The 23,601-nt window shown below is 38.4% G+C and overlaps 1 long non-coding RNA gene across 3 annotated transcripts in view; it reads right to left on the bottom strand.

Moving 5' to 3' along the window:
• The window catches only part of LOC116632912, a 69,388-nt gene extending 53,497 nt beyond the window's left edge, over window positions 1–15,891 (bottom strand). The window contains exons 1-4 of one of the 3 annotated variants that reach the window (XR_004299530.1): window positions 15,646–15,885; window positions 15,356–15,482; window positions 11,189–11,236; window positions 10,563–10,982 (exon numbers count right to left, since the gene is read on the bottom strand). This is a non-coding gene — a long non-coding RNA (uncharacterized LOC116632912). Of the gene's footprint in view, window positions 1–10,562; window positions 10,983–11,188; window positions 11,237–15,355; window positions 15,483–15,645 lie in introns of those variants that run through there. The other 2 variants (XR_004299529.1, XR_004299528.1) reach the window with 2 other exon arrangements.
• Between the last annotated feature and the right edge of the window lie 7,710 nt (window positions 15,892–23,601).

Here is a 23,601-nt window from a genome sequence, read left to right as displayed (position 1 = left end):
TCCCTAAAGACACCACAGCATCTAACTCTAGCTGGGCGTAGGACTGTAATTCACAACATATTTAATCTATTGACGAGAACCTTGTGATGGAGATTTGGTATTTGGTTCAGGTGGTAGATAGCTAAGCCACTGTGAATTCTTTTAAGAAAAATCCTGTAGCTGGTGTAATTGTTTGGCTGGCAACGTCTCATTGGTTCCTCATGCATTGTCAATTTTAAACAAATATTTAGGTGTCAGGCACCATGTGAGAAACTTGGGGGATGTGCTAGTGTCCAAGACCTGGTCTCTGATCTCAAGGACTCTGTGGTCTGGAAGGAGAGACAAACTGATAAAGATGCACCCCAAACTGCATCATGGGGTGCAATGTGTGTTAAGCACAGGGTGTTCTGGGGACACACAGGAGACACCTAGACCTGTTCTGGAAGTCAGGAGAAGCTTTGGAGGAAATGACATTTGAGCTAGCTGAGACCTGAAGTTTGAGTGGGGGTTTAAAGGGTGAGAAGATCATTGCAGTGGAGGGAAGAGTATGTACAAAGATCCGAAGTTTGGACAGAACTGTGTTTATTTGTTTTCAGAATTTGGAAGGAGTGCTGCATGGCTGGAACTTAAAGTAAGAGAAGAAGAATATCAAGAGCTGGAGAAATCAGCAGGGCCTTGTATGTTATACTAGTGCTGTTGGATTTTATCTTGAATGTATGGAGAATAATTTGAAGTGTCTTAAACAAGGAAGACAAGAATGTAGCCCACAAAATCAAGCATCTTTGTCTTGTTTCTCTGGCATCTAAAACAGTGTCTGGAACAAAGTTATGCTCATAGTAAAAGTGTTGAATGAATAAACAAATGAATGAATATATTCATATGTCAGTAACAAACATGGAGCCTTCCAGTATCATTGCCAAGACAAAGGTGATTTTAAGCATATGGCATATCAGCTATATTGTTGTACAATTTTTATCCCATTCTCTTTTAATCTTCCCAGAGGTTTCAGCTCATTTGCCACCATTTGGCTCACATTGATCTGTTCAAAGCATTCTCTTATCCACATTTGCTGAAAACATGTACTCCTTCTGTCTTGGAAAAAAAAACAAAAATTAAACGACCAATTTGTAATATTAGAGATGGTTCCATCATTATCCATAGACATAGATGTAGTTTGTCTTAATTGCCAGTATAATTGTCTTCACAGACTCCTGTAGAGCCCTCTGCAGACTGCCCAAAGTATAACCTACTTAGAAGTTCTTAACAGAGTGCTTTAATCTGGGGTCTTAAGGAAATAATAGATATTTTTTTATTATGTTATGTTAATCACCATATAATACATCATTAGTTTTTGATGTAGTGTTCCATGATTCATTGTTTGTGTAGAACACCCAGTGGTCCATTCAATATGTGCCCTCTTTAATACCCATCACCAGGCTAACCCATCCCCCCACAGCCCTCCCCTCTAGAACCATCAGTTTGTTTCTCAGAGTCCATTGTCTCTCATGGTTCGTCTCCCCCTCCAATTTTCCCCCCTTCATTTGTCCCTTCCTACTATTTTCTTCTTTCTTACACAATTCACAGCACTTACCATAGCACATACCAACCCCAATGTCTATCACCCAGCCACCCCATCCCTCCCACCCCCCACCACTCCAGCAACCTTCAGTTTGTTTCCTGAGATTAAGAATTCCTCATATCAGTGAGATCATATGATACATGTCTTTCTCTGATTGACTAATTTTGCTTAGCATAATACCCCTCTAGTTCCATCCACGTCGTTGCAAATAGCAAGATTTCGGTTTTTTGATGGCTGCATAATATTCCATTGTATAGGGAAATCCAAATCAAAACCTCAGTGAGATACCACCTCACACCAGTCAGAATGGCTAAAATTAACAAGTCAGGAAATGACAGATGTTGGCGAGGATGCGGAGAAAGGGGAACCCTCCTACACTGTTGGTGGGAATGCAAGCTGGTGCAGCCACTCTGGAAAACAGTATGGAGGTTCCTCAAAAAGTTGAAAATAGAGCTACCCTACGACCCAGCAATTGCACTACTGGGTATTTGCCCCAAAGATACAAATGTAGTGATCCGAAGGGGTACGTGCACCCCAATGTTTATAGCAGCAATGTCCACAATAGCCAAACTATGGAAAGAGCCAAGATGTCCATCAATAGATGAATGGATAAGGAAATAATAGATTTTTAAGAACACCAGTACCCTATTTTGGTGTGTATCATTTCTTATCACCTGTCACCTTAAAATGCATGCTGCTTTGAGTGGAGTGAGTTCCCTGAGTGGGGGTTCGTTTTTCTCATCCTCGTGTTATTAATCCCCATCATAATGCAGGTTGTATTGTAGATGCATGTTTGTGAAATGAAAGTTAAACCATCAAAACTCATTTGCTGAAGTCCCTCTAAGAGGACAATCTCATTCAGGAGGCAGGACACACCCATAAAAAATATGAAGTAGCAAAGCCTGGAGATAGGGAGTCTATCCCCAGAGCACTAAAACTGTCCCAGTTAGCTGTACTGTGCAGGGCCCCAGAATACAGTGACACTTTTAAGAAGAAGGGTAAAATATCAGAAATGGGTTTTCCACTTATGTATTCCTTGAATATGCTAAAGAAAAGAATATATTTGAAATGTAGAATTAAGGGAAAAAGAGAATAATCTAAAAATGTGTTTCACTTTTTCCTATTTCTTACCTAAAGGCAGATTTTCCTAAAACTTGTTAACCAAACAACAGAAGAGGTAAGTGAAGCAAATGCTAAATGCATTACTATTTAGCCAAAGTCTAAAAAGCATTATTATGAATATATTTACTGTGCTTTTCAAAGCAAGGTGGCTTTTAAACTCCATCTTTCTTTTTTGTTGTTTTATCATAAAATCTTTCGAGAGCGGCATCTCGGGAAAGAACTTGGGACGAGGATTCAGAAGACTTGAATTCTAAGCACAATTCTGCCTTTAAATAGCTATGTGATTTGGGTTATGTCTCCTTACTAGGGGTTTCAGTTTCTTAGCTTTAAAACGAAGGCATGTTCTGAGATAATTACCGAGTTTCTTCCAGGGACTAAATTCCATGAAAGCCGTTCTAGAGGTCCACAATTTACAACTATAAAGCAAGTCACAAATAGAATTCTTTGAGTCAAACTCCAGATGAAAGACCTCTCGATTCATTATGTCTTTAAGGATTCTGTTCCTTCTCTGTGTAATCAAAAGTGAGAGCAGACCAAGGGATATATAAGAACAATGCATCATCATTGCTATGATTAAACAGAGAAAGCCCCAGAGCTGACTTGCTGCTCTATAAATCACAAATTAAAACTTTGTTGTGGACGACATTCATATTCCAAGAATAGTCTTCTCCTATAGGATGTTCCTGGTGATTATTGATCACACGGAAAAAGAGACATGTCTATTCTAGTTAACATTGGTTGTATCTGTCAGTTCCTGGCTGCAAGCAAGACAACGAAACTCAGCTATCTAAGCAAACAGGTCAGAAGGATATTGAGGGCTCCCAAGGCCAGGCTTGGAGAGCAGGCCGAAACCCAAAGAGGCCTAGAGGTTGTGTAGCTTAGGCCACAAAGGACTCATGCCCTACCACAGAAAAAAATTTGGTCCTTGAGCCCCACCTGTGACCGATCGAACTCCAAACTTTTCTTCCTACCTCGAATCACTCACATAAAAGCCCCAGGAGCAAGCGCCTCCTTACTCCTGGCTGAACCAGGGATTTGGTGCCTCAGATTAGAGGCCAGAGCAGGAATCTGAAGTCAGGAAACACCCACCCTTCCCAGACTAGGCGCAGTAGAGAAGTCCATGAAAGGGACATGTGGGCCTAACAAGTACGTGCTGGGGGCAGGGGGAAGAGAGGTAAGTGCTCAACAGTAAAAAAGAAAGAAAAACAAAGCAGATCTCTATATATTGTTCAAAATATTAATAAAAGAAAGCAAATTATATATGCATGTTTGTTGTTTAATGGATTAAGCGGAAAGTAATAATCACAGAGTTAAAAGCCATTGTAAATATTTTAACATGACTTGTGAATTTTTTTTTTTTTTTTTTTTTTTTTAAAGATTTTATTTATTTGACAGAGAGAGCACAAGCAGAGGGAGAGAGAGGGAGAAGCAGGCTCCCTGCTGAGCAAGGAGCCCGATGTGGGACTCGATCCCAGGACCCTGGGATGATGACCTGGGCCGAAGGCAGCCGCTTAACCAACTGAGCCACCCAGGCGTCCCTTGACTTGTGAATTTTTTTAGCTTTTAATTCCATAGGTAAACATGAATAAATTCTTCCAGTAAAAATTCAAATTTTACTTAACTATATAGAGTAAAAATTTTAAGCATCCCTTTTACACTCCCCAATCTAGCTTTTTCCTAAAGGTAACTACCACTCTCCATTTGTTGTTAAATTTTCTGGAACTTTTTCTATTCACTTACAGATCTATATAAAGGAAAATATAACTTATATGCATACATATATTTATACACATGCACAAATGTGAAATAATATACAGATATGCAACATGTTATTTTCTACTTAAAATATGTATTGAAGACCTTTTCAGATAAATCCCCATAGATCTACCTTATTCTTAACTGTTACCTAGCATTGCATTGTCTGTTATGCAGCATATTCAACTACTCCTGTATTGGTAGATATTTCAGTTCATTCCAAACTGTTAATCCAAATGTGAGCAAAGCACCAAACAGTTGTTTTAAAGCACTTAGCAGGGTGTGTGTGTGTTCCTTTTCTTTAAAATGAAGCATTATGTGGGGCATGGGTTGAAACAATACTGTATTTATCCAAGTAAAGTTAACATTTTTCTGAGTTTTTTATCTTCTACAGGAAGGAAGGAAAAAAAGACTCATTTTGAAATCTGGTCATAGCTTGAGCCAGTTGGATGATTTTAGCTGTAAGTAACAGAGATCCAACAACAACAACAAAGAAGTGGATAAAGAATTAGGGAGCTTATTGCCTCACAACAAGAAATTCAGAGGTAGAAGGTTTTAGGAGCAGAGCAATATCAACAGGGACCCAAGCTTCTTCCCTCTTTCTCACCTCCTTCCTCGACATGTTGACTCTGTCTTTGTTCTGCCCTGGGAACAACATGTCTGCAGTAGTTCTAAGGTTTTCATCCTCGTGCAACAACATTTAAATCAATTTAAAAAGCACAAGCTTTATAATCCTTTTTTAAGATTAAGGAAACATTTCCTGAAAGCCCCCAAATAAACTGTCATTTGTGTTTAATTGGCCAGGATTGTGTCACACGTCCACACTTACAACTAGCACTGGCAAAGGGAATAGAATGATCACACCGACTTAGACTAGAAAACATGGGCCACCCCACCCCTTTGCAGCTGAAAAAGAGCTTGGGAAACATGGCCACCCGATACCTGAACGAACGCTGGGTTCCATTAGCAAGGAAAGAGTTGAGGTGGAGGAGATGACTGTGCTGTAAGCTAACAACAATGCCCCCACCACGCCAACAGACCACACACTTCCCTAGAAAAACTCGTGATGCACACAAGTGAAGGTCTTTGGAAAGCATAATTCATTAGTATGCCAGCTAAGTAGCCTCTCCTGTCCTGAACATCAGAGTTGAGTAGTTATAGGACAATGAGGAAATGGGAGCTCAAAGACCCGCCTCAAACAACAGCTATAGACAAGGCAGTAGAAGTTCCTGCTTTTGCCTGTCCTACCCTTCCTCATTCCCTCTTTTTTTTTATGTTATGTTAATCACCATACATTACATCATTAGTTTTTGATGTAGTGTTCCATGATTCATTGTTTGCGTGTAACACCCAGTGCTCCATGCAGTATGTGCCCTCTTTAATACCCATCACCAGGCTAACCCATCCCCCCCACCCCCCTCCCCTCTGGAACCCTCAGTTTGTTTCTCAGAGTCCATAGTCTCTCATGGTTCGTCTCCCCCTCCTCATTCCCTCTTTATCTCTCCCACTGCAAAACAATTGTGAGATGAATCCTGGAGGGTGAAAATAAATGTTTCTTTCAAATAGCAGCTTAGCAGTTTAGCCTAAGGGAAACATATGTCTGTAAATGTGCACATGTATATACATACATGTATGTTCATGTATGTGAGTGTGCTTTTTTTATAGCCACAAAGCTTATGTTTCGAGATTTTATTTATTTATTTAGAGAGAGAGGGAGAGAATCTGCATGTGCATGTGAGGGGGGGAGGAGCAGAGGGAGAGGGAGAGAGAATCTCCAGCAGACTCTATGTGAGCGGGGAGCCCAGTCAGAGATCAATCTCATGACCCTGAGATCATGACCTGAGTCAAAATCAAGAGTCCAACACTTAACCAACTGAGCCACCAAGGCAGCCCTGTGAGTGTGCTTTTATATTACAAATTAAATGAGTGATAGGAATTAAGGGGGACACTTGTGATGAGCACTGGGTGTTGTATGTAAGTGATGAATCACTAAATCCTACACCTGACACTAGTAGGACACTGTATGTTAACTAACTAGAATGTAAATAAAAACTTGGAAGAAAAAAAAGAAAAAGAAAAAATAAATAAAAATAATAAAACATTCAGAAAATAGAGGCAAACAAGAAGGAAGAATTTTAAATATCCAAAATCTTTCAGCCAGAAATAACTACTGTTGGTATAGGACTATACCATTTTATAGTTAAAAACTCTTTCTCACATCAATATTTGTTTATCCCATCAAGGAAACTTAATTTAAAACACCGATTTTTATACTGTCACAGACTCACTTTTCAGTATCATTCCTAAAACTCACTAATAAAAAAGTTAAAATGTCTCCTTTTTCAAAACTTGTGCACGTTTCATCAAAATGCAATGGGAGCAACCAAGCAAAATAAAATGAAACATAAATGATTCCTCCATAAATAGCAGTCCTGGCAACGCTACTCTAACACTGTGCTAGAAAGTTATTATGAAATACACGATAATATAAGTTCTGACTCACCGAATTTTATCACCCAATCTATAAGGATCTGAGCTTTTCCCAAAGCAGCTGTATCTCTAACCCAGATGTTCTATTGGCATTCTTTCTTCCTGGACCTTTCTAGTATTGACTGGCACCTCTCTCTACCCCATTTTTGTGCCAGCCCACTATCAACCCAGCAATAATGCAACATTAAACAGGAATGATACCCAGCAGCACCGTTGGAAAATGGAAATGAGAGTCTTCATTAATTTAGAAAATCCAGGACTGCATATGAACTTTTCTGCAATAATTTCTCTCCCTGATTAAGTCAATAACTAAACCAGTACTCACAGCCATATTATCCAGACCATTTGCTTTGATTGTTTCCTCTGGTTAAAAGCAGCATTTGTTCTTTCACTCTCAGGCTCTCGAAAGTAAAGAGGCAAGTTTGGATCAAGACGAGTAATGCTCAGTCCTCACAGAAATCCAGAAGACAGTTCCCTATGTTTCAGCTGAGTGGCCCTGAGCCGGCACATACGTGCTAACAGCGTTGGGGAAAGACAACGGGCAATGCTGCAGAAGGAGGCTTTGGCCAAGTTCCAACATAGATGTAGGGCCATTGTATATGCTCTGCTAACTGCTGACATCTGTTCATGGACTGTCCTTGCAGTAGCTATACCGTGAGAGTACTTATAACAAGGACATATAAACACGGTGCCCTGAAGTCAAAATATTTTATCTCCTATTAAACACAACCTCACGGATCATTTCAGCAATTAAAAAAGAGAGAGAGAGATAGAGAGAGATTTGGGGGTAGAATTAGGAAAACTCACTTTACTGAAGTGTCAAATAGCTAAGTAGTTTTTTAAAATTCTCTATACTGGGGCACCTGGTTGGCCCAGTCGGTTAAGTGTCTGCCTTCAGTTCAGATCATGATCCCAGAGTCCTGGGCCCGCTTCTCCCTCTCCTTCTGCCTCTCTCCCCTGCTCATGCTCTCTCTCGCACTCTCTCTCTCAAATAAATAAAATCTTTAAAAAATAAAATTCCTTATATCACAATCTACTGCCACAGTATTAAGACTAATAAATGGCAATAAAGTCTAGTGTTGTTGACCATAAAAGAAGCTTCTAAAATACAGTTTGAATAATAATTACATACATGTGTTTATGTATATGGAGCTGCCCTTAGTGTTAGATTTGATATCTGATGTTAGAGGGTTGCCTGTAATTCGTGCCTCACAGCAAGACAGGTCTTTTTATGTCAGAAACCAAATGCAAGATGGCCTGTTCTTAAACGTCCACATGCTGCTTGGCACCTGAATTTAAATTGTATATTATTTTTTTGTGGTTCAACAATCTGATTATTTTTCTTTCTTTTTTTTTTTTTAAAGATTTTATTTATTTATTTGACAGAGAGACATAGCGAGAGCAGGAACACAAGCAGGGGGAGTGGGAGAAGGAGAAGCAGGCTTCCTGCCGAGCAGGGAGCCCGATGTGGGACTCGATCCCAGGACCCTGGGATCATGACCTGAGCCGAAGGCAGACGCTTAACGACCGAGCCACCCAGGCGCCCCATGATTATTTTTCGATAGAAATTTAATGTAAATTGCACCTGAGTATATTTAGAGTGGCTTGTAGCTGGAGTCCAGCTATCATAGACAGCATTCTGGCATTTGCTTGGAGAAGATATAATTTTCAAACGGCGGGGGTCAGCCGTAGCAGGTCACTAAGAACTGCTCAGGAAGTCACTGATTCCTGGAAGATATGATTAGTGTCTTGACACCCTGGAAGTTTTCCCAGATTACTTGGCTAAAGCAGATAAAGTTCAGTTTATGCCCTTGCTCATATGTATTTCCTTGCTGATCATGGAAAATGGGAGCAAGGGAGGATAGTCCTTTAGATTTGATTTTGCAGGGGACAGAGCAACTCCCTATTCCTTCAGTCGGTGATCCAACAAATATTCATTGGGCATTTACTATGTACCCAGCATTGTATTAGAAGCTAGAGAAAATGACGGTGAGGCAAAACAAACATTCTCATGTGTTAATGAAGCATAAGGTTTAATGGGCAAGATTAACATTAAGCAAATAATCATACAAATAAATATGAAATTGTCACTATGATAAATGCTGCCCATGGAAAGTCTATAGTATTATCAGGGCATAGAAGAAGGATATTTGGCACAGCTAAGGAAGTAAGGGAAAGCTTTTCTGGAAAAGAAACAATTGAGATAAAGTCTGAAAAATAAGTAAAAATTATTAAGTGAAGAAGGAGGGAGATCATTCCATACACTAGAAACAAATGTGTGGAGGCCCCAAAGCAGAAGGAACACATATGCTTGGAGGGCTGGCAGACCAGGGTGTCTGAAGCAAAGAGAAGGAAGACAGGCTCTTATAAGATGAGCCTCAAGAGGTAGGAAGAGACCCCCATACAAGACCTTGTTTACCAGATTAAGGGCTCATATTCTTAGCCATGTAGACAAAATCAGGGCAAACATAACTTTAGAAAGAGGTAATGGATGCTTATAAGAGAGATTAAAGTCAACACATCGACTTCCTAGTATTATGTGCAAGGAGCAATGGTGGAGTCTGAAGAAGATGCCAAAGGAATACAACAATCTGTATCCAGAACACAGAAGCAGCCCAACCAAGATTAGGGAATACGTCCCATGTTGTAAGAGAACATCTTCACATGATACAAAGATTTACTAGAGGAAGAGATCTTGCAAGATGACAAGAGGGAATGGAATCTGGGAAAAACTTCATGGGAAAAGGCTGACAAACAGTCAATAGAATTTCTACAAGTAGAAATGAAGGGTTGTGGGATTGGTACTATTGACAAAAGTATCAATGTGAGCAAAAACCAAACTCCCAAAGTGATTGATGTTGGCTATCTTCAGGAGAAACGGTAGAAACTTCAGTTAAGTTGTGATACAGGTCATGCATGGAAATGGTGCATCACAATGATGTCTTACGTTTAAATAATGCTCTACACTATTACTAAACTCTTTAACTTACAATCTCTATAAATCTCCAGAACAATACTATAAGAGAGATAGGGAGGCTTTGGCAATTATTCCCATTTTATTTAAATCTAGAGAGGATAAATAATTTGTCCAAGAACATACAATTAGCAAATGATTGACCCAGGATTAAAACACAGATCACAAGTTTTCACTCATTCACGATTCAAAAATTTCAGTCATTCAGAATCCATCTTTATTTTTTGCCACATCTGCATATCACTTTATTGTTATATACTTAACTGTTTCTCTTTCAATCAACTTAACTTTTTCCTTAAAAAAAATTTTTAAAGGAAACCTTATATCACTTCCCAAAATGGAAAACCAATATCATTTGGCACAAATTTAAAGGTAACCATAAACATAAAGACTTTGAAGAACAAAACAATTCTAGATACTATAGTCTTTAAAAGAGCCTGACAGGGGGCGCCTGGGTGGCTCATTCGGTTAAGCATCTGTCTTCGGCTCAGGCCATGATCTCAGGGTCCTGGGATCGAGCCCCATGTCGAGCCCCACATCAGGCTCCCTGCTCGACGGGGAGTCTGCTTCTCCCTGTACCCCTCTCCCCTGCTTGTGCTCTTTCTGTCTTTCTCTCTCAAATAAATAGATAAAATCTTTAAAAATAAAATAAAAGAGCCTGAGACATGAACATTTCTTTGTTAAAAAGAGAGATTAGCAAGTATTATAAAGGTGTGAAGAAAACATGCTGGTGAGGATATGGAGAAATGGAAACATTTCAAATGCTCCTGGTGGGTGGGAGTATAAATTGGGACAACCACTTTGGAGAGCAATTAGGCAATGTCTATATACTATATAAATATATATATGCGTGTGTGTGTGTGTATATATATATAGTAAATATATATACTGCAAACAGTATATTTATATTTATTTATTTATATGCATTATTTTGAATACAGACATTCTACTTCTAGATATATGCCTTAGAGCAGGGATCAGTGAACTTTTTTCTGTAAAGGTCCAGTTGGTAAATATTTTAAACATTGCAGGCCATACATTCTCTGGAGGAACTACTCATCTCTGTTGTGGTAGTGCGAGAAACTGTAATCGATAATATATAAACAAATGAGCATGGTTGAACTCCAACAAAACCTTATTTATAGACACTAAAATTTGATTTCCATATAGTTTTAAGGATCGAATCATTTCTTTAAAGCTTTTTTAAAATTATGAAATGTCAAACACATAAAAAATATAAAAATATTAATATGAATACACATACCCAAACCCAGATTTTTCATACTTACTGAGTTAGTTTTGCCAAAGGAGTAAACCTCTAGAAGAAGGTGGTGAATCTGTTGTACAAAAAAAATAAAAATAATTTTAAATAAAACCTTGAGAGTATTTGGTGTGGAAATTTTCAATGTTCAGTGTTTTTGGAAATGTCATTGACTTTTGGTATGCATATGAAATATGTAAATAACTTTTATAATTAAATAGCAGGGAGGATTAAAGAAAATAGCCAGCAAAGTTCCTTGAAAAGAGTTAGTGCTATACAATAAATGAGTATAATTATTAATAAAAGGCAGTGACATTTTGAAATGTTCAAATACTTGGTGTTAGTTGTTGAATATTTATGGAAATTATTGCCCTGTCTTCTGTCAAAACAAAACAGAATTTCCTTTTTCTCCTTTTATCTCCTCTATCACAATAGTAGGACTCAGTTTTTGATGAAATTTCATTCATATTTTAATCATTTGGAAGTACCACAGCTGAAACTTTTTAAAATATTGAATGTTGTTTGTACTTTATACATAATTATGTATGGCAAAGATGATAGTAAAAATATGTCTAACAAATATCGAGTGCTTACAATATGCCAACAGTGTGTTAAGTGTTTTAAAAATATAATCTCATATAATCCTTATTTAACCCTGTTATGTAGGTTTATTACTGTCTCTGCTTTGCAGGTGGGGAAAGTGGAAACAGCTCAGTGTGACTTGCCCAAAAATACAAAGCCAGGACGTGGGGTGGCTAGGCATTTGAAATGAGTCCTGTTAGCTCAAGATGGAGTCTTTGTCCTTAGTCACTCTGCAAGTATACTGTCTCAAAAAATCAAAAACATTTGTAAGTCAAATTCTGTCATACAAAGCAAGGAAACATCAAATTTTATTTTAACATTTCTCAAAATAAATTGGCCGTTACTAGATTTTGGAAACCCATGGGGTCATAAACACTCCATTATGTTTTATTGTAATAAGATCTAAGTATTTGCCACAATTCAATTTCACAGCTCCAATTGCACACTTGGAATGTTCACATGTTAAATTATACTATGCAGGAGGGCTAAGACAATTTAGTATACTCCTGTCTGCCACGCACTTGCTAGAACTTAAAACAAGGAGATTCACTTTAAGAAAACACTTTCTCTGAATATACATCTCAGGAGACCTAGGATTCCCCCCAGTAAGGATGGCGCTGTTTCCGGTGTTCACAGAACACTTCAGCAACTGGTCAGTGTCTGACCATGTGCTATTGCTTGCCCAGCACAGAAAGTGCTAGCAGTCTCTGTGAGAAGTCTGGCTGTCACTATTATGTTACTAATAGGCAAATAGGTGTCAGGCTGACTCAGGACAATTCCATAGGTTTTAGACCAGCTAGTCCTGAGCTTTGAGTACTATCCTTGCTTCTCACCTGCAAGCTGTCCAGTCAATGATCTAGTAAGAAGAACAAATGGTCTACTGTTTAGTCAACTATTTTGTGGTATTACAACCTGAAAATGCAGTGGCTTACAACAACACTTACTCTTTTACATAAAGGATACAGGTCAGCTGCAGGTGTGTTGATGACATAGGTAACCAGGTGGGATCTTACCTTGGCTGAGCTGGGTCCACCAGGCCAGCTCTGTGTGTCCACACAATATAGACACACACATATATTTACATTCACTTATAAATTTATAAGTATTATGGTATTCAATTTTTAACTAGTAGAAAAATCAATTTTTCTAAAATTCTATCCATCACATTTATAATATTTTGGGAGAAATCTCAATACCCCTTGATCTTACATTTCCACATGGAGGGACTTCCAGGGTCTCTCAATCTCCTCATTCACTCCTTCCAGGACAGGCAATAATAGGTGCATTTAGAAGTGTCTGGGAATTCACGACACAGGTCCTCTGGGCTCTCTCTTGTAGCAGCCCTGCTTAGTAGGAGAGTACTCTCTGGTGTATCCTCTTTCATGAGGAAAGAGGTCTGACCCTGTCCAGCTATGCCAGTGACTAGATGGGCAGATTTTATCCAGAGGGAATCTAGCAAGCCTATTGTGACCCCATAGTTATATCTTCAGCCCAACTGTTACTAGTAATTCAAGATCCATCTGTCTGACTTCTATGTTCATTTCTCAGTTGGTTCTACCCTTAGGCAGGGAAAAAGAATATTCTTTATTGACTCCCCTTCCAAACTCTAATAATAATAATAATAATAATAATATAAATATTTATTAAATACCTACAACTTAAATATATGATCTCATTTAATTATCCCAATAAGTCTGAAAATTGTTTACTTTATAGCTGAAGAAACCCAGCCTCAAAAGAGCCACGTGATCCTCCCAAGGTCACATAGCTAATAAATTGGTAGACTGAGTTGCAAAGCCAGCTTTATTGGAAGCCAACACAGATGAGCTCTATCCCAGCCCAGACTGCTTCTGTGTGTGGTAAAAGTGGGGGAGGAGAGCAGGAAAGGCATGAGAAGGCAGAACATCTGGGATGTCAGGTATTTTTATTTTCTTGGTTTCTTTATCTTTCAGCAAATTGTACTGTTAATAATTTAGACATATTTTACTGTAGAGCTTTTCCATCTTCCTGTGAATTTCAGTAATTTATTAAGATAGCTTGGATTTTGTTTGAAGACAATAGTAAGATAGGGTGTAATTCAAAAAAAAATTTTCATGAGTGCAAATTTTTACAAATATATCTCTATTCTGATATGAAGCTACTACTAGTACAGAGAGGGGTAATGACCTCTCTGTGGACTTTTGTTCAAGACCTGAACCTTACAAAGTTTTCTACCATGCTTAAGCCCTGCTGTGATTGACTGTTTCCAAATTGTGATAATTGGAGGTGGGACTTCTATCTATATAATTATACAACTCGTGGATTTAGCCAGAGTTAAGGTAAGAAAATTTTTACCAGTGACAGATAGTGGGATTTTTGTTCTTTTTCTGATATTTTGATATTTACCTGATCCTTTAGAAAGGATATTTATGTAACTTCTTAGGCTTCCTGCTTTTAATTTTGATGACAATATGATATCATGTCTCTTTTTCTTTAAACCCTGAGATTAATAAAATGTATTCCTGGAGAGTTCCCATTCACATAAGTGCTATTATCTCAAAATCTTGATATAGGGAAACACCACAGACCTCAATTCCTTCTGCCCTTTTCTCTGTGTTACTTGTCAAACCGTTATTGGAAATGAGCCTCTGACCTTTTTTTCTCCCACACAATTTCTAATAAAGATGCTGCCACACGACCGTATCCTAGTAACTAGGTTTTACACTGAGAAAGACGATTAAGAAAGAGTCCAAGATAGGGCTGGTTTCGAACATCAGCAAAGGTAATTTGCTAGTCTTGCTCTCTTTTTCAATTTCCTTAATTTAGATGAATAACTCATCTAAGCTTAATGTTCTTTCTGATAAAAATACTGTCCTATGGACCCAAATTAGCATATTTGCTTTTGATTACCTTGCAGAACTATTTGCTCTCTTTTCTGAAAAGCTCAATAATTCATATAAGGCTCAGAGGAATAAAATTACTGTGTGTGGCTGAAAAATCCCAACTCCCCTGCTGGGGTGAAATGGCAGGCTTCAAAGAATTTTTAAATAAATAATCAAGAGAGAGTCTCCATCTCGCCTCTGAACTGCTGCATAAGCAGTTCCTTAGTCATCTGATTTTGCAGAGACATAGAACAGCCGTAGTTTCCCCGGCGGGTGGTATGCAGCAAATACGGCCCGTCTTGCACCAAGGGCAGACCGGAAGTGCTCTCCAGCGGGGCTTGGTGGGACTGGAGTCCTCAACTTACAATGCAGGAGCTCGCTTTTATACTCCTAAAGTCCGAGAGTACAAAATGTACCCTTCCCAAGCAGATGTGAGGAGAAGAGAGGCAAGAACGCGCAGGCACCCTGGAGAAGAGCCCTCTGCTCTCTGAACTGTCTGCTGGGCAGCAGAGGAGAAGCGTGGGAAGAGAGACCTGGGTGCGCTGGTCACTGTGTTATGAGATGGCATTTTTTGCTTCCCAGGTCACGGAGGAAGCCACGCACCTCAACCCAACCCTTGCTTCCTCCCCGCCTGAGCCCCTCTCACCTAGGGTCAGGAAAGCCATATTCAGGCAGAATTCCGGTAGCTTTCGGTTGTGAACACAAAAGCAGGTTTCCTAAAACCACTCTTCTCTCCCGTCTGCTGCCCTTACCTAAGCTCGGAGCGTTCCTAACGGCGACTCACTGGGCTGGCAGGGCTGTGGGTCAGATCCGACGTGCAGCTGGATTCGCTCATCGTGACAATCACACTTCTCCAGGAGATTCTTCACTGTAACGAGCCTAAAGAAATTTCTCAGAAATGTTAAGTCCTGCCTAGAGGTATACTTTTCAGTACTCCTGGTGGCGCTTGTTCTTCGTCTCTCAGTGAAATCAGCCTAACCCACACCAAGGGGACTATAGACCCCGCGTTGGCCAGTATTTCAGCTACAGTGGGGTTCCTTACCTCAATGGTTCAGACATCTGCTTCTTTTCTTTCTTCCTTTACTGCAAAAGGGCTCCATATGTCTTGTTTTAGCACAGTATGCTTGCAGGCACAGCAGATTAAACAATGCCAGTTGAGAACCATATGGCAAAATATGAAAATTGAAATCAAATTTATATCTCTATAATGCAAGATTTCTTGAATTTTAGTTTTTCACACACCATCATTATGTCATATCTGCATTCCACCTGTAGTGTGAGTTTAATATTTTTCACTAAGTTGACCCACATTTGTACTCCTGAAAATTAACTTCAAGGGAGCTACCGTAAGTGTACTATGTAACTCACCATAAATAAAAAATAAATATAACATAAATATATGATCATTAGAATTCAAAAATTTTCATGCCCCCTGAAAGTCATCTTGCAAACCAACAGTGGTTGCAAACCATATTTTGAAAAATTCTGGTGTGCAGGCTTAAAATTTACAAATTTTTCTAGTAGACAGTAATTCACTTAATTATTTACAAAAATCAGGTATAACCATCCTTTTTAGAGATGAGAAACAGGCACTCGCTCCAAAAAATAGAGTTTTCATGCTGAAAGAGACATTGACATTGCTTTTATTTGAGACCCATCTTTTCTAATTTTTCACAGTGGATGTGTGACTTCCCCAGGATCATTTGTGGTCTAAGAGCCTAAAATTCCAGGCTTCAGATCTTTTAGAACAAGGCCTCTTTTAATTGGTTCCATGCATACCATAAAAAAAAAAAAAAAAATCCTTCTTGTGACTGTCCACATTTTGGTTGCACTAAAACTGTGCCAAAATCATATATTTGAAGTAATTGATGATTGAACTATGAAAAATTCCTCATAACATAAAAATTTTATTTGGTAAGTCAGGTATTACTTTTCTTCCCATTTGGCAGATAAAAAATCATGCATTTAAATAATTTGTCCCAAGTCAAACATGTTTCTATAAAAGTAGAAACAAAAAAAAGTTAAAATTTTTATAAGACTCAAGTGGGGTTTTAAGATAGGCTTTATAAATTACATTAGAAGACAGCACCATTTTGAAATTTCTCCTAGTAAAAAATATATTAAAAGTATATAAACAATTTAATTGGAATAAAATATCTTAATGATTTCTTCACCAAATTAATGAAGAGGTAAACTGTAATCATCTAAAGCAAATAGTGAACCTAAAATTTCAGATAAGACAACACTCAGTTTACTAGTCAAAAGAAATAAAAGATATTACATAGATGTTCAACAAAAATATCCATAAGAAAAATAAAAAAAGACTGGCATTATTACTATGCCATTAAACATTACATTAATTCATGCTACAAATAAATACATTTTAACAAATGACCACTAATTTAGTTTACTTCCAAATATAAATGTAATATGGGAATTTACAATCTCTGAGTGATAGAGAAGCATATCAAATAAACATTGCTTCATCCTTCCCTCTTCCCCCCTCCCTTTGCCCGCTCCTACTTTCCATTTCCGTTCCCCAGAGGTAATCACTGTTGAGTTCCTTGTATACTCTTACTGAAAAATTTGTTGAATATTTATATTCTTTGTTTTTAGGCAAATAGGATCTGAAAACATCTATTGCCACACTATTCTGAGCTACTTTTTCTTGATCTCAGATATCTTTTCATATCATATACCAATCTCTTATATTCTCTTAATGGTAGCAAGTGTTCCGTTGAAGGTATGTGCAACCATTAATACCAGTGGTTGGCAAATTTTTTCTGCCAACAGTCATATTTCAGGCTTTGTGAGCTATATGATCTTTCTCACAGGTACTCAACTCTGCCATAAACAATACATAATTGATGGGCGTGGCTGTATTCTAATAAAACTACAGAAACAGGCTGCAGACTGGATTTGGCCCACAGGTCATAGTTTACTGAATCTTGACTTATACCGTCAGTCATGTAATGGTGGAAACAGTTATTTCTTGTTTGTTGCTATGAAGACAAGTGCTGCTATGGAACTCTATAATGCATATACATTTGTTTGGTCAAAGTAGAAAGAATCCACTACCAGGTATTTAAAATATTGCCTTAAAAGTAAGAAGACAATCTTGTATATTCTGGGCTTCTTTCCATCAAGCCCATGTGGTCTATCCATGGGCAAATGGGTATTTTCTGTCTGGATCCATTTATTTTTTTGATCTGGCCCCTTTCCCACCCTTACAATGGCTAAATGAAAAATCCAGAGACTCAAATCTATTATTGTATCTACTCCCTATGTCTTGTGTTACCTAGAGATTAGTGACAGAGTATTGTCCTTTTGGGAGAGAATTGTCTAACTCAAAGGTTACATGTAAATGGAAACACCTGGAGAAAAACCAAATGGAGAGTAATGAAATGACTGCCTTTTGGTCTTTTTTTTCTTTTTCCCTTTTTTTCTTTTTTTTTTTTTCTCCTGAGACTCTTCTTAGCTAGTTGAGCTTATCAGCAGAATAGTACCAGACAATAGCAGAATAGTACCAGACAATAGGAAGTTTCTGGGATCAGCTTTCAGCGTTTAAGACCTCTAAGATACTTTCTATCAGCTACTTCAAAGGATAGAGAAGTTACTACTCTCAACAGCAGGGAATTTGGGAAAACATCAGAACATTAGATCAGGTGTTATCACAGAGGATAGGAGGCACAATTTCTTCCTCTTCCTTGAGTTAAACGTTTATACAATGTCTGGCAAGATGCTTACAGGTGGAGTTAAACAGGAGCTTCTGTTCCTGCCTCTCTACAAATGGTCTCACCATCAGCCCATGCAGATATATGATTTTTAACTCCTTTTTCTTTCTTTATCACTGAAGTGCCCATTTGAAATATTATTACTAGTGTCAGCATCTTCGTTTCCTTTCTTAAATTGTGCTTAAAAAAATAAAGTTGAGGAGGGTGTCCAAGATGGCAGCAAAGGAAGACGTTGAACCCACCTCCTACCATGAATACACCAAATCTACAGCTACATATGAATCATTTCCATCTGAAAACTAGATGAACTGCTCTGCACAACAAAAGATATAAGGAGCACATCAATTCAGGTAGCAGAGGCAGAGACCTCAGCCTCACAAAAATAAAACTCATTCCCCATGCACCAACACCCAACAGGGAGGGATCTCACCAGGCAGGCACTTCTCCTGGAGGAGCAAGGGATTGGTGCCCCACATCAGGCACTTTGGCCCCTGGGATCTGCACTTGGAGAACCAAGCCCCCAGAATGTGTGGGCTGGAAACCCAAAGGAGCAAATATCCAGGTGTCCCAAAGTACTATTGGAAACTGAGATTCCCCTCTTAGAGAGCTCAGGTGTTGTCTTGCTGGCCCCAAGACCCAGTGAGAAAACAGCAGATTGAAAAGCACCTAGATTAAATGTAAGGGAGATTCACCTGCTGATCTGGGAACACAGGCTGGAGGGGCAGGGGGTAACTGAGACACTCCCTGGAGACAGAAGCACCAACAGACACCACTGTTGCCCTGCCTGCTAGCACCTCAGGGGGGTGCTAAGCTTGGATGCTGCTGCCTTGCTGGGACAGGCAGGCATGAGCTGTCACAATACTTGCTGCGGGCAGATAGTGCAAGTGGTTGCAACACTCTCCCACCTTCTGGGGCTGGCAAGTGCGAGCAGTCATGGCGTTCTCCAGCTCCCAGCCTGAACACAGCATGCATGCACAGAAGTTACTCTCTCACTGCATTGCTAAAGCCCAGTAGGAATGAGCAGTCAAGACATTTTCCCATTGCCTTTCTGAGGCCCACAAACATAGCCCACCCACTATACTCTCAGGCTGCCTTGTTAAAGCCAGCAGGCACATACAATCCACACAGGGGACACCTGATTACCTGGCCATGATGGTCAAGAGACCTGGTGTTCTAGAGCTCCATGGGACTCTAACAATCAGAGAGTTCTTGGCAGGCCACTAGACCCAGGGCAATGCACGGCTAGCAGTCTGAAATACAATTCCAAGTTCCTGTGAAAAAAGCCTATTTACTTAGTCTGGAGCTTTAGCCTGAGGGACAGGCTTCAGGTTTCCCAAACTAAAGGTTAAGGAGGCGCTCCCAGGAAGTAAGCAGGCAAACACCGTCCTTGCGCACAATCTTGGGCTAGAGGCCAGCAGGGATTACAAGTGGGGTCCCATATGACTATGTATGTTTGCCTGCTTTAAAAGCTGCTCCCTGTGGGTCTGGTTTCCAATCAGCCTGCAAGTAGGTGATAAGTGAGATTCCTTCCTTTGGGTCACTGACAGGTCTTGGCACACCCTCAATTATGCGGATATATCAAGAATAAATCAGGTGGTTCAGACAATCACAAAGGTTCAAGTGACAACCAAAAGGCTAGAACATGGTTGAATGAGAAAGATCACCTACACAAGGCCACTAAGAGACAGAGAGGTAGCTGTTTCGCCTAATACATAGAAATAAACACAGAGAGTCAAGCAAAATGAGGCAACAAAAATATGTTGCAAATGAAAGAACAAGATAAAACATCAGAAAAAGAACTTAATGATACAGAGATAAGTAATCTACCTGATAAGGAATTCACAGTGGTGGTGATAAAGATGCTCACTGAACACAAACTGACCAGATAAGGACACATTCAAAGAAAGAATATTACAGGCCAATATCCCTGGTGAATATAGATACAAAAATTCTCAACAAAATATTAGCAAACCAAATACTGCAATACATTAAAAGGATCAAACACCCATAATTAAGTGGGATTTATTCCAGGGATGCAAGGATAGTTCAACTTTCACAAATCAATCAACATGATATGCCACATTAGCAAAATGAAAGATAAAAATCATACAATCATCTCAAAAGAATTTGAAAAAATTAAACATCTGTTTATCATAAAAGTTCTCAACAAAGTGAGTATAGAGGAAATGTACCTCAACATAACAAAGGCCATAAATGACAAACCCACCACTAACCTATTCAATAGTGAAGAGCCGAAAGCTTTTCCTCTAAGATCAGGAAAAAGACTAGGATGCTTACTATCCCCATACTATGTTTATTTAACGTAGTATTGGAAGTCCTAGCCATAAAAATTAGGCAAGAAAAAGAAAAAAAGGCATAAAAATTAGAAAAGAAGAAATAAAACTGTTATTATTTGCAGATGATATGATACTATATATATAGAAAACCCTAAAGGCTCCACCAAAACCATTAGAACTAATAAATGAATTCAGTAAAGTTGCAGAATACAAAAGTGGTATACAAAAATCTGTTGCATTTCTACACACTAATAATAAACTATCAGGGAAAAAAATCAAGAAAATTCTATTTATAATCAGATCAAAAAGAATAAAATACCTAGGAATAAATTTAACAAAGAAGGGGAAAGACCTCTATGTTGAAAACTATAAGACACTGATGAAAGAAATTGAAGATGATACAATTAAATGGAAAGATATTCAGTGCTCATGGATTAGAAGAATTAATATTGTTAAAATATCCATGTTACCCATTGCAATCTACAGATTCAATGCAATCCCTATAAAACTTCCCATACATTTTTCACAAACGAAAACAAATAATTCTAAAATTTGTATGGAACCACAAAAGACCCCAAATAGTCAAATCAATCTTGAGAAAAATGAATGAAGTCAGAAGGTTCATGCTCTTATTCCAAACTATACTATAAAGCTAATCAAAACAGTATGGTATTGATATAAAGACAGACACATAGATCAATGGGATAGAATAGAAGGCCAAGAAATAAACCCACACATAGATGGTCAATTAATTTATAGCAAAGGAAGCAAGAATATACAATGAGAAAAGAACTGTCTCGTCAATAAATGGTGTTGAGAAAACTGGAAAGTTATATGCAAAAGAATGAAACTAGACTACTTTCTTACATCGTATGCAAAAATCAATTCAAAATGGATTAAAGACTTGAATGCATGACCTGAAACCATAAAATTCCTAGAAGAAAACAGTAAGTTCCTTGATATCTTTCTTAGCAATGTTTTTGTAATGGAAGTATAATTGACACACAATGTTATATTAGTTTATGTTTACAACATACTGATTCAACAATTCTATACGTACTGAATGCTCATCACTTTAAGTGTAGCCGCCATGTGCCACCATACAATATTACAATATTATTGACTAAATTCCCTATGTTGTTATTTTTCATCTCCATGACTTACTGATTTTATAACTGTAAGTTTGTACGTCTTAATCTCCTTCATCTGTATCACTCATCCCTTCACCCACCTCCCCTCTGGCAGCCACTAGTTTGTTTTCTGTATTTAAGAGTTTGTTTGGTTTTTTTATCATTTATTTTATTTTTTAGATTTCACATATAAGTGAAATCATATGATATTTGCCTTTGATTTATTTTACTTAGCATAATACCCTTCAGATCCATCCATGTTGTCATAAATGGCAAGATTTCATTCTTTTTTATGGCTCAATAATATTTCATTGTACATATGTACCACTGAGGAGGGGATGGTAGGGGGTGCTAAAATAGGTGAAGAGGATTAGAAATATAAACTTCTTGTTATAAAATAAATAAGCAATGAGGATATAATGTACAACATGGGGAATATAATCAATAATATCATGTTAATTTTATAAGGTGAAAGATGGTGACTGGACTTATTATGGTGACCATTCCCCAATGTATACAAATTTCAAATCACTAGAGTATACACCGAAACTAATATAATATTGTATGTCAATTAGACCTCAATAAATTAAATAAATACATGGACAACCAAAAAATAGCTAAATAAAGTCCTGTGTGCTTGATTCACCATCATCCCATCAGACGATTAGGCTGAGGTTTTTGAATAAGTATCTTTGTGCTTGAAACTTATTGACTGACTGGCTTACCTTTAGAGGGTAACACTCACCACCTGAACTAGGTCCCAAACTAACAAAGGAGATATAAACACCATGAATAATTACCGATATGACAGTTAATATTAATCTGGGTTTGAAATTTAACTTGACTGAAATCCATTCAGGCTCATTAGACTCTGGCAATGTCATGGTTTGCTCGGCTGTCACTTCTGTCATGAGCTAGCTGATCTAACCAATGGTATCTGGCATATCCCACCTCATAAAAAAGAAAAGGTTATATCCCTTTCAGTGTTCGTCCTCTCTGAGCCCCTCTTACTTACCTGAGAAATGTCTTTCTTTTCTCTCTAATGTCTCACCCCTTTTCCATAATAAGTCTATGAAGCCCAAGGGTATTTACTCAATTAAAAGTGTCAGTCCTGGTTATTAGTGATTCAGAGAAAAGACATCAGAGAGTCTCATCAGTTCCCTGCAATGCATCCTTCTTAATCTTTGCTGCTATTGCTGCCAAAAATCATGGCACCTGGTATAACTTTAGTGATCCGGGTATGAGCCTCACAGAAACCAGGTTTCCTTGTGGCACTTTCTCAGAAGAGAGCAAAAAAGATGAAGTTTCTCTCTCCAGTATTGTAACTACCTCAGGCCGCCCCACACAAAGCTTTATAGGAAACTGGAGAAAGTCTCCCTAGGAGATGACCGTTTATGTTAAAACCTTGCAATTAGCACCCAAAAGAAATCAAGCAGATGTAGGGGGGAAAAAAAAAAAGGTGAATTATATCTGTCAGGGTAACATCACCAAAGAAAAGACTGGAATAGGACACGCTGCTGGGTTGGCACATCAAACTTTGCTAGCAGTACCTCCTGCTGAAAACCTGTATGTACTCATTCAGAAAATCACAAAAGGGCTTTTTCGATAAGTCCCCATGTTGACCCAAGAAATTCGTTTTGAATATGGACAGGAAACATCTAGTTTGACAATGGATACACAGACACACACACACACACAGACGCACACACAGAAACCACTGTTTATTATGTGTAACTGCTCCACCCAAATTGTCACAAAGCAGCTGACCCCTATGTCACCTGGAACTGGCTTCAGGTGATGAAACCATCCCTTCCAGCTGCTTTCTACATAGCCTTTC

Source organism: Phoca vitulina, unplaced genomic scaffold, assembly GCF_004348235.1.
Source record: "Phoca vitulina isolate PV1807 unplaced genomic scaffold, GSC_HSeal_1.0 scaffold7, whole genome shotgun sequence".
In the NCBI taxonomy this organism is placed as follows: Eukaryota; Metazoa; Chordata; class Mammalia; order Carnivora; family Phocidae; genus Phoca; species Phoca vitulina.
The sequence above is the reverse complement of the archived record's forward strand: the minus strand, read 5'-3'. Positions and strand labels throughout refer to the sequence as shown.